The sequence below is a fragment of the Marmota monax genome, unplaced genomic scaffold (genome assembly GCF_021218885.2).
Source record: "Marmota monax isolate L192 unplaced genomic scaffold, Marmota_monax_Labrador192_F-V1.1 WCK01_AAM20220418_F8-fsc00006, whole genome shotgun sequence".
Classification (NCBI taxonomy): domain Eukaryota; kingdom Metazoa; phylum Chordata; class Mammalia; order Rodentia; family Sciuridae; genus Marmota; species Marmota monax.
In genome coordinates, this window is record NW_026693712.1 from 20,583,068 (window position 1) to 20,595,294 (window position 12,227).

The following is a 12,227-nucleotide window of genomic DNA, read 5'->3' on the forward strand; positions in this document are numbered from 1 at the left end:
TCTATAACTTCAATTGTTTTCCTTGGGTTCTTTATTATGTTAGTCTCCTCTCTGAGAATATTTCCTATACTAACTTTGTACCTTTCATTTAAGATCCATAATTACTTTCCAAAAAGTTAATTAAGTTAGAAACTTCCAGGGGCTGGGGATGTGGCTCAAGTGGTAGCACGCTCGCCTGGCATGCGTGCGGCCCGGGTTCGATCCTCAGCACCACATACAAACAAAGATGTTGTGTCCGCCTAAAACTAAAATAAATAAATAAATAAATATTTTAAAAAAATAAAATAAAAAAGAAACTTCCAGGCTTATGAGGGCCTTTAACAGAGAAGTTAACTCCTAAATGTAGAATTCAGTGACTCTGGCAACTTCGGATATAGACTGTAAATGAGATAGCTTTATCCTACTTCACCAAAGGATATGACTAAAAAAGAGAAAGAGAGAGAGAGAGAGAGAGAGAGAGAGAGAGAGAGAGATCTTTGTGGTGCTCCAGAATTAATGCATTAACTTTCCTATTAATTTAATTAGACCATTTAGTCCACTAGAAGAAGGAGATGACTAAATAAAGTGTTCCTTTTCTGCTTCTGACTCAAGAAAGTTCTCTTCTCCTGTCCAAATCAAAGGTTGATGACGCTGCTGTGATTGATGCCTTTTGTTCCCAGACCAAATTGTTTTTTATAGCCCACCCCCTGCCAGCACTTTCCAAGTGCCACTGCCATCAGCTCCAGAGGGAGTCTCTTCCTCATGCTTCCTGGGCAGCAGCTGCACTGTGATGGCAGGGAGCACAGAATGGGAGGAGAAAGCAGCTTGCAGACAAATGGGCAGCTAATCGGACCAACAGCCCCACCACTAGGACCATAAAAAATTCCATTTCTTTTTCTCTCCCCTACCCCACCCCTTGCCTCATCTGCATTTCTTGGCTGAGGTGGGAGAAATGTTTCTTGAAAAATTATGCCTTCAAATAGTTTCTCAGAGCAGGCTCAAAAACCCCAATCCCCTTTTCTCTATCATACAAGTTGTACTCATTCAGCCCAATAGTTGTCAAAGGAGTACAGACCTTACACATATTAAAAGGACAGTGAGGGGATATTACAAACATCTTTAGGTCTATAAATTGGACAAATTAGATGAACTCGAGAAAACTCCTGAAAAACTATCAATAACATGTCAACCTAAACCACAATTTCTGGGTCTTCTTTGAATTTTCAAGGTTTGAATCTCAATATTCAGTTGTTTTCATTCTGAAGCAACCCTACTGAGCTTAGTTAATTAGCATTCTCAACTCTGGGAGCTGGTTAGTTTTCAGCAAACATTATCTAGTGGTTGGATAGGAAAGGTTAAGTTATTTTATAAGAATAAGCATCTCCATCTTGGGGTAGGATGGTTAATAAATCTTATCTTAATCAGGATTATAAAATCCTGATCCTTCTGGGTGGCCAGAATAATAACCTCTCTGGGCTTCCTCTAGTCTTTCTGGCTCTTGCCAATGTGAGAATAATCCAAGAAGTCTTTAACATATATATGTGGTTAATGCCTTCTTGCACCATAAAATGGTTAGACAAGGACCAATATAATGCAGTCAGTCTACAATGAGTTGAAATTTGGAAACAAGCACATCCTTTTCAGCAGTGCTTGCTTTTATATGGTGTCATTTAGTAAATGAACTGTAAAGAAATTAGTCATGCCAAACTCCTAACCATCCAATGGATACAACTGACAGACCAGATGAAAATTTTTAGATTTTTTTAAACTTTTTTTATTTTAAAGCTCAATTAAAATAAAGTGCTATTTATAAGAGAAACCCCAAATTCTGATCTAATTTAACTTGGCTTGTTTGTGTCTTTTAGAGATACAATTTTAAAACAAAAGGAAAACTATTATTAATTTCTTCATGTGTCTCTGGAATGATTTGAGAAAATATAATATGTGAAACCACTGTGATCTTGGTAGTGAGAAACAAAATTCTAAATTAAGTAAAAATGTAAAATTATTAGGGTATTATTCCACTGGTGAAATCACATTATGATCCGTCTTTCTGTCACTAAAACAGAAGGTCCCTACTGCATACATATTGTATATAAGAAACCTGACTCTTGCCTAGCTTGCTACAGGTTCTATGTGCCCCACATGATCTTTGGGGCCCTTCAATAGTTACCTAGCTCTAAGACCTGGCTCTCAGCTCTCCTGAGCCATCTAAACTAGCCTTTTTGCTGGATTCCATGCCCTTGCATTTTCTTATAATATTTTTCTTCCTCTTTAGCTTTGTTCTTTTTTTTAAAATCTCCTCATCTTTTTTTCCTGCTATCATTTGATCATTTTCTTCACCTTATTAGTGGGTTTGGAATATACCTGATTTCCACATAGCTGGTGTACCCATTTTGCTATTATGAAGCATGAGCTGGGGATGTAACTTGGTGGTAGAGTGTTTGCCTAGCATGCATGTGGCTCTGGGTTTGATGCCCAGCACTAAAGAAAGAAAAAAAAAGAAGTTATGAAGCATGTCACCTTTAATCCCAGTGATGCAGGAGTCTCCAGAGGCCAGCCTGGAAAACTTAGCCAATAAAAAGGGGTAAGATGTACTTCAGTGACAGAGTGCCCCTGAGTTCAATCCCCAATATTGACCATAAATAAATAAATAATGAATATTTTAAAAATAAAGTGTGTATACAAACACACATATATGTACATATGTATATGTACATATATATAATTACTTATTGATTATATAGTGAAATATATAAAATGAATTTTTTTTAAAGAGAGAGAAAGAGAGAATTTTTTAATATTTATTTTTTAGTTTTTGGTGGACACAACATCTGTATTTTATTTTATGTGGTGCTGAGGATCGAACCCAGTGCCCTGCACATGCCAGGTGAGCGCACTACCGCTTGAGCCACAACCCCCGACCCAGACCCAGTGTTTATCTTTCTGAGTGCATTTCTTGGGCTCGGGATGTAGCTCACTTGGTAGAGTGCTTGCCTCCCATACAAAAAGCCTTGGGTTCAATCCCCAGCACCACCAAAAAAAAAAAAGTGCATTTCTCCAGAACCTGCCTTTATGAACTCTGCTCTAGCTAGAATGATCTATTTGCTCACCTTGCTCATTCCTGTCTACTTGTGCAAAAGCTATTCTCTTCTTTTGTTCCCACGCCCCCACACCAAAAACATGGGAAGGCCCTCCTACTCTTTTCTGCTAATACAATTCTTAGCCTAAGAGATAATTTGCTATAATTTTTCTCCCTAATACATGCTTGTCTCTTGCTTGTGAACTACTCATCCTTAAATTCTAACTTGTCTGGCAGTTAATAATATACTCCCTTGACATAATGTACTGGGTGGTACATTAAAAGATGGATTAGCATTTGGCCTTTGGTGGCAGCAAAATAGTTTTTATCATAAACCTGTGACTTCCTAGCTGTGTGATAGTGTGAAAAACTGCTTAATCTCAGTGTCTCAGTTTCCTCATCTATGTATTGGGTTGTTGAGAGGGCTGAACATAATAATATATGTAAAAGTAGTTAACAGTGCTTGCTAGCACAGAGTAAGCAATCAACGCTAGTTTTTATATTTTACCTCTAATAATTTTCTTTTTTCTTTTATACTAGGGATTAAACCCAGGGTCACAACCACTAAGCCACATCTCTAGCCCTTTGTATTTTTTCTTTTGGGACAGGGTCTCCCTAAGTTGCTTAGGGCCTCACTAAATTGCTGAGACTGACTAAACTTGTGATCTCTTGCCTCAGCCTCCCAAACTACTGGGATTAAAGATGTTCGCCACAGCACCCAACTTCCTTTTATCTTTTTAAAATTATTTACCTCTAGTATTTTTAGTTAATGTTTTAATATATGAATTACATTCCCATCTTTAAAGGAAGGATTACTAGCTGTTACTACCTATTATATGCCAACCACTGTGTTAAGCACTTTCATTTATGTTATGTAATTCTCACAATAACTCAGAGGTTGAGTGATTTGATCTAGAGGCCTTATCTGTAATTAATGGAATCAGGATTTTGAACTCTCTTTTCTTATAGGGGCCTCACCCATGAACACATAATTTGGGTGAGGGAAAGCTATTTTTCCTCCCTACAACATTCAATTATATTTGGTTCAAAAGTCTTTATACTACTTCATGGTGCTTTATCACAGACATAAGATACTTCTTGTTTTTCTCACTAAGCTAACTAATGTTGAATATAAACCAAGTTCACTCGTGTAATGAATTTATTTACTTACTATGTATAATCAATAGTAGAGTAGAACCTGGGGTTTTTGTTGTTGTTGTTGTCAATGGACCTTTATTTTTATTTCTATGTGGTGCTAAGAATCGAACCCAGTGCCTCACACATGCTAGGCAAGTTCTCGACCACTGAGCCACAACCCCGGCCCCTGAACCTGGGGTTTTTATTCAGTTTATCCTACTGGTTTTCATAGCTGATGATCACAGATTTTTTATTTTATTTTATTTTATTTTTTTGTCTTTCTTGCTCTCTTTTCTTTTGGTACTGGGGTTTGAACCCAGGGGTGCTTACTCACTGAGTCTCGTATCCAGCCCTTTTCTTTTTTCTTTTTTTGAGACAGGGTCTCACTGAGTTGTTTAGGGCCTCACTAAGTTGATGAGACTGGCTTTTTGAATTTGTGGTCCTCCTGCCTCAGCCTTCAGAGTTGCTGTGATTACAGGTATGTGCCACCCACAGCGCCCAGCTCTTCTTTTCTTTCTTTTTTTTTTTTTGTGCTATTGGGGATTGAACCCAGGCTCTCACACATGCTAGGCAAGTACTCTACTACTGAGCTATATCCTCAGCCCGTTTCATTTTTTTTTCTAAAGCAGGATGGGGTGCCTTTAGGGCCTGCCTGGATTATTTTATTAATAAATAAATAAAATATTTATTTATTAATTTTTTAGGTGTAGATGGACACAACACAATGCGTTTATTTTTATGTGGTGCTGAGGATCGAACCTGGGTCCCACCCGTGCTAGGCGAGCACTCTACCACTGAGCCACAATACTAGCCCTTCATTTTTTATTTTGAGACAAAGTCTTACTAAATTGTCCAGTCTGTCCTTCAACATGTGAACTCCTCCTGCCTCAGCTTCCCAAGTTGGTAGAATTATAGTTGTGCATCACCAAGCCCAGCTTTTAAACAGTTTTTTTTTTTTTCAGTGTTTTCTTAAATTGTGTTGCTTGTGTAGGTATTCCTAATTAGTAGGCCAAGATTTGAAAGAAATTTTGTGTTATTGTCATTTTGGTTTTTTGTTTTTGTTTGTCCATCCCCCTACCCCCCACAACTATCCTCTTACAAATACTGGCCAGGTTTGAAAACAATCAAGTTGAGTAGAATTTTATGACACAATGGGGAAATGCATCCACATCCTCAACCCAGGCCTGTCCTTCAAACTGTGGAGATTAGAGTCAACCCCAGGATACTGGTGAGAGAGGGAGGGTACTCTTATGAAGCTCCCTGCCAAGCTGGCCTGGGATTAACCCATCATTTCCCAACCAGAGCTATCCCAGCTGCCTTGCTTTCTAGGGGCCTCTCATGTTAATCTATGGAGTTGACCAACTGAGTTTGACCGTGACTGGCTTTGTTTTGCAAAACAAAATTGGTAAGGCAGGCCTCATGCTGGCTGACTGAATGGTGTCATCAACCCAATTCAAGGGGTGCCACAAAAGTGAGGAAATGAAACTTCAATTTCCTCCTCATGTTAAATGATAGCTTATCATACTGATTATGACCCTTATGCAGCTCAGTGCAAACCATTTTATTGCTTTCATTGTGAACAGCAATAAACCACTCTCTTCTTCCACTTTTTCCTCTAATGCCCACCCCCACCTCACACCTGATTGATTAAGGCTCATTGGAAAGGGCTGTTCTCTGTTGTCAACAGAGAACCAAAAGCCTTCTTTTTATTCCCACCAACCTGTCACTATTCTACCTTAACCCTAGGAAGTACAAGGGTTGTTTAAAAATAAATAAATAAATAATAAGCAGAGAAGGAAAAGCCATTCTGGCTTCAGAGCATCCTCACCACTTGGGTGAACTTTGCTTCAATTCTGGGCCAGGCAGACAGATATTGGTAGCTTTCATCCCTGAGTTCCCACTGCCCTTGTGTACATGGCTGTTAGAATGTTGAGCACACTGCAATGTGTGCTTTCCTTCTTGATTGGGGGGAACTATGTTCCTTCATCTTTATGTACTTTGGAGGCACCTAGAATAGTCCCCAGCCCATAGAAAGCATCTAGTGAGTGAATAAATTGATGGGGAGGCACAAATCCCCCAGGTTAGCTCTCTATTCCTTCATCTGCCAGCAAGTCTATACCTATCTAGTCCCAGAATCAGAAAGAGGTTCATTTGCTCAGCTTTCTCATTAGACAGTTGTGGACATCAAGGGGCTCCCCAGGGTTTGGACCTATGTCCTTTTCCCTTCACTTCCTACTCTTCTTCTTTGGAAACTTTATTTATTCTTATGACTTCAGAAACTATCTCGGTGGACTGGATAACAAGGAAGAGGAGAAGGAATACAAGTGGCAAGAAGTAGTATAGAAGGGATAATGGGCTGACCTTTTCCTTTGAGTGGGGGGCTTAGATGGTAATGGTGTGTTTAAGAATCATATGTTCTTCTCATTCCTTCCCCTTTCCCTTAACTCGCCATAGCGTATCTCACTTCTCCTATAGCATTTACCTCTCTTAGTTACTGTCCCACAGTTTGGTCCTGAAGTTACTATGAAATCACCCGAAACAGAGAGGTGTTACTTGAACACCCCTAAGGGTTACTTAAATTTGGAATCAGGAGGCCTGAAGTATAGCCTCAATTTGACCTTTAATAAGCCAAGTGGCCTTGGACAAATTGCTTTCCTTCTCTAGCTCTGAGTTCTTTGACATGTATACTCATACCACCATTGGGCAAAATCAGTTTTGTGTTGGGCAAGCTCTAATCACCCACCACTGGAAAAATATTCTGGAGGCTACAGAAACTCCATAAGGGATAACGCAGTCTTATCTCCAAGGAAGGGACTTGTCAGCCCTATTGTTGAGACATAAAAAATACATAATGCCTAGCTAACATAGAGAATGAAATATAGAGTCTGTCAGATAAATGGAAGTCAATTTCAAGAAGCAGATAGACTTTAAGAGAGTATTTGGAGTTGGAGAAGCAGTAGATGGGATGAAGGCATTTCAAGGAGGGAAATGGCCACGACTGGGACACAGAAGTCAGGTAGAAATGTTATATGCAAAGGAACTGTCATAACTTTGTGAATATGGAGTTGAGGAAGAAAGCAATAAAATTGGGAAAGTTCATTAAGAGACGCAGAGATGCAAGCCTGTAATCCCAGGGAGGCCGAGGCAGGACGATCCCAAGTTCAAAGCTAGTCTCAGCAATTTAGCCAGGCCCTAAGCAACTTAGTGAGGCCCTGTCTCAAAATAAAAAATAAAAAGGGCTGGGAATGTAGATCAATGGCAAGTGCCCCTGGATCCTGGATTTATTCTCCAGTACCAAAAAAAGAAAAAAAAAAGTGTGATTCCAGTCCCTTGCCCCACCCCCCAAAAAGAAGAGCAGACCAAATGAATATATAGAAAGCACCTTAGTCTGTTTTGTTGTTGTTATTGCTATAACAGAATACCTGAGACTGAGTAATTTATTTTAAAAAGTTATTTAGTTTTGGTTCTGGAGGCTATAAATCCAAGATTGGGCACTACATCTGGCAAGTACCTCATACTGTCATAACATGGCAAAAATGCAGAAGGGTAAATACATATACAGAGAAGAAAAACATGAGGTGGACTAGGGATGTAGTTCAGTGGCAGAGTGCTTGCTTAGTATGCACAAAGCCCTAGATTTGATCCCTAGTACTGAAAATAAATAAATAAATAAGTGCAAGCCACCCAGGTAGCCTAGATGGGTGCTGAGAGGGGTGAGGAAATGTCCAATAGTAAAGTTATTGAAAATAGTTCAACTTGAGTGGAAAAGTGGGCAAAATCAGAAGAATAAAAAATTAGCTGATAAATTATGGTCAATGTTGAGAATATGAGGACGTGACAACTTTTCATGAACACAGCAAGGAGCCGCCATTGGAATAACTAGGAGCAGCTGAAGTTGAGAAGAATAGATAGGAGAGAGGTTTTGAAGTAGGCTAAGCCTGGAGTGAAGCAAAGAAAGTGGAAGTCGAGGGAAGCTTGGAGTTGGGGCCTATCCAGGTTCCAAAGCAGGGGAAAAGGCCTTAATCCAGGCCAAAAGCTATCTGATAAAGGAGTGCTAGACCATGCACAAGTATACCCACTTGTGAATCATGGGATTGAGTGCCCTGATTGTCAGTTTCATGTTCTTGTCCTGGTACCACTACAGGCCTCCAGCACAGGAGGAGGACCTTAATGATTGAGGTCACTCTGATGGGTCAATCAGAGCTGAGGGAGCTGAGAATCAAGGTTGCTTGGTTGGAATGGAAGGGGTTAAAAATGGACTTTAGCTATGAAAAAGTACAAGTGGGCAATTAATGCTCTATGATGCCCAGGCATGGTAGCCTGTAATCCCAGGGGCCCGGGAGGCCAAGGCAGGAGGATTGCAAGTTCAAAGCCATGCTCAGCAATTTAGCAAGGTCCTAAGCAACTTATCGAGATCCTGTCTCAAAAAAATAAAAAGCACTGGGGATGTGGCTCAGTGGTAAGTGCCCCTAGGTTTAAAAAAAAAAAAAAAAAGAAAAACTCTATGGTAGCTAAGAATAAGTAGATTTTTCAGAAACATAAGATAAAATTATAGTAGTCAAGGGTTTGGAAGGTTATCTGGTTCATGCCCCATCTAACTCCTTGTAGAAATCTGATGTCAGTGCATCTGAGGAAAGTGTAGAGAAAAGAGAAAAATAGTGAAAAACTAGAGTATTTTACTTGGAGATATTTTACTTGGAGAATAGGAGTGTTTGAAGGCCTTGAAGCCATAATGTGAGCTCCTAGAAGATGGCAGGCTTGGGGCTGGGATTGTAGCTCAGTGGTAGAGTGCTTGCCTAGCATATGTGAGACACTGGGTTCGATCCTCAGCACTACATAAAAATAAAGAAATAAAATAAAGATATTGTGCCCATCTACAACTAAAAAAATATTAAAAAAAAAAAGATGGCAGGCTCAACAGATAATAGTGAGAGTATTTCAGAGTAGACATGAGCAAAGAGATATAAGTACTTGTCCAAGGAAGGGACGGACGGTCTCCCTTTCCCCTCTGTGATGGTTTCATTTTCTTTCAAACAGGGAGCAAGGTATGCTTTTCTTCCTTTGGCCTTAGTTGAGGAACTCTTCTCTTAAGCAGGTAGCTGAATCAAGTGATTTCTTCTGGACTGCAAGAAGTTCCTGGAAAAGAAATGGCAAATGACTTTCTCAAGATCAACAAATCCCGCCACAGGTCTGTATAGGTACCTGAGACTCTGAAAGGAACATGGAAATGGGTACTTTGGCATTTATATTTACTGAGGAATTAAACTCAGGGTCAGATAATTATGTTTTTGTTATTTTCTCTGAGTTCTAGTGAAATAATCTCTCCCCCCGCTTTTTTTTTTTTTTTTTTTTTTGGTAGAAGGGATCAAACCCAAGTGTCCTTTAACACTGAGCTTTTTTTTTTAGTTATCAATAGATCTTTCATTTTATTTATTTATTTATATGCAGCGATGAGGCTTGAACCCAGGGTCTCACATATGCCAGGCAAGCACTGTGCCACTGAGCCATAACTCCAGCTCGTCCCCAGTTCTTTTAGATATTTTTTTTTGAGAAAGGGTCTTGCAAATCGCTGAGGCTGGCCTTAAACTTGCCATCCACCTGCGTCACTGGGCTTCCAGGCCGGTGCCACCACACTCAGCTAAACTTTTCCTTTGGTTGCTGTTTCTTCATCACCGTTTTTATCCTCAGATAGTGTCTGACATCTGGGGTGACACAAGTCCTTTCCACATCATATCCCACCCACTTCCTACTCACATCACCACTTCCTCTACCTGTAATCTCCCTACTCCCTCACTGAGCAAATGCAGTTTGAGGCCTCACAGATCCTTGCCCTAACTCCCTCATCCCTTTCTTGTAATCTTGAGAAAGGCAAACCAACAATCAGGTAGATTGCCCAGAGCCCTGGAGTCTAGACTAATCTCTGCCATCTCCCTTAGGGATACTGGGCAGGATGCTTTTCTCTTCCAGGCCTAGCTTTCCTCCTGTGTAGGGACAGCAGTGAAATTAAATGGTTAAGAGCTCTCTTTCTACCTGAAGATCTTCAACCTTTCTTAAAAGCCCTTGCCCTGGTCCTTGCTTTCATTTCATTTTCTCTCAACCCAGGTCTTTCGGCATCAGTGGGAAACATGAATAGTTTGTGAATTCATTTTGGGTTAGAAACTTATGTATTTTCCTCTGGATCCTGTTTTTTTCCTATGTGTCCTCTAAAATAAACACCCCTGTCTTGACACCTCCTCTTGAAACTTTGACCTTTAATGTAGACCATAATGGTTAGCTTTTTACTTTGAGTACCCCCTGGAGAACCAGGATTCTGCCCTCCCAAGTCAGCAGGAGCCAGGCTATCTGCTTTATCATTCTAACGAAGGCCTTTGCAAATCAAAAGTTGGGTTCTTCATTCTGGTGAAGGGCTGAGAAATAAGACTCTATTACTTGCAGAAGAGGGAGGAAACTGACACCTTTCACTGCATATGAATGGTAGTCCTTCCACAAAACTGTCAGGATGCCAGAGACTCTGGGCTCCTAGAGTGTAAATGGTTGTAAAAGAAAGAATTTGAATTTATGAGGTGACAGATCTGAATTCAAATCCACTGCCTTGTGTTAATTTTACATTGAAGTGCTTTACCCTCTCTGAGACATTTTCCTCAATAACAAGAGGGGAATAATTGTAACTTTTAAACTTTATTTGGTGTGTGTGTGCCAGGCATTGAATTTAGGGTTTCTCATATGCTAATAGGAGATCTCTCATCTATACATCCCAGTCCCTGATACTTATAACTCTTTTTTGTAATTCTTTTATTTTTATTTTTAAAAATTTAATTATTTACTTTTATTCTTTAATTTGTTGATTTTCATAACTCGAACTCATTTTTTCCCATGGCCGCAAATGTGAAACACCTACAAAAACTTAAATATAGTATAAAATATATAATTATATGATAATACAATTATATAATCACATTACATTACATAATAATACTAATACAATAATATATAAACTTTAAATAATTTCCAACCTATTTTAATGCACTTATGTCAATTTTGTTAAAATATTAACAGAATTGAAGATTTGGGATTTAATGGAGTAATTGGATTGTTCTGAGGATTGAAGGAGATAATATGTATCTATTAAGCACCTGGCACTTTGGTCATGCCTGGCACTCAATCACTCCCTTTCCACTGTGGTTCCCCTTCTGCCTTATGATTACCAACTGGCAAGCTGTGAGGAGATCAGTAGCAGACCATAGGAGACTCTGGGACAGTTTTCAAGGTTTTCCTGGGAGTCCCTAATTCTGCCTGCATCAACATTCAGATGGGAAGGAGGAAGAACACAAGTCAAGAAAGAAGAAGCTTGGGGGGCCTGGCAAGCATAAGCATATTTTCTAGTTTAGATTGAGAAACTACAGGAGTCTGTCCATTTTCCAGGTGAAGTGAGGCAGTTCCTGGGTTTACTGAAATATGATAGACTTCTGGACAAGTTTCCCTCATTAAATTGATCCCTTTTGCAAGATCTACCATCAAACTGTGGCAAATCAGCCTGTCTTGGGCCCTGAACCTATTGAAAATAGGGGGTTTTATTGTTCTGTCACCTTAATGATAGCAGCTTGTTAAGGATGAGCCAAAAGGGAAGGGGCGTAGGGTTGTAACTAATGAATCTGAATGATGCTGTATTGCCTTGGAATGAATCCCTGACAGGAACATGATGGATGTAGAGAAATCTAAATTCCTTTAGGTTGTGGCCCAAGATTCAAGTGAGAAGGTTGGTTGGTGTGATTGATTGCTCTGAAGGTAAGATGGATGAGGATGAGAGATGCTTGAAAGAAGAGACTAGGAAACTATAAGCTTTGGGGAGCATCAGGCAAATTTTTCAAGGAATTCCCATTGCTCTGGATTTTCTTTTCTTTTTTAATTGTTTTGTGTTACTAGATTGAACCCAGGGGTGGTGTACCACTGAGCAATATCTCCAGCCCTTTTTATTTTTTATTTTGAGACGAGGTCTTGCTAAGTTGCCCAGGTGGGCTTCAAAGTAATG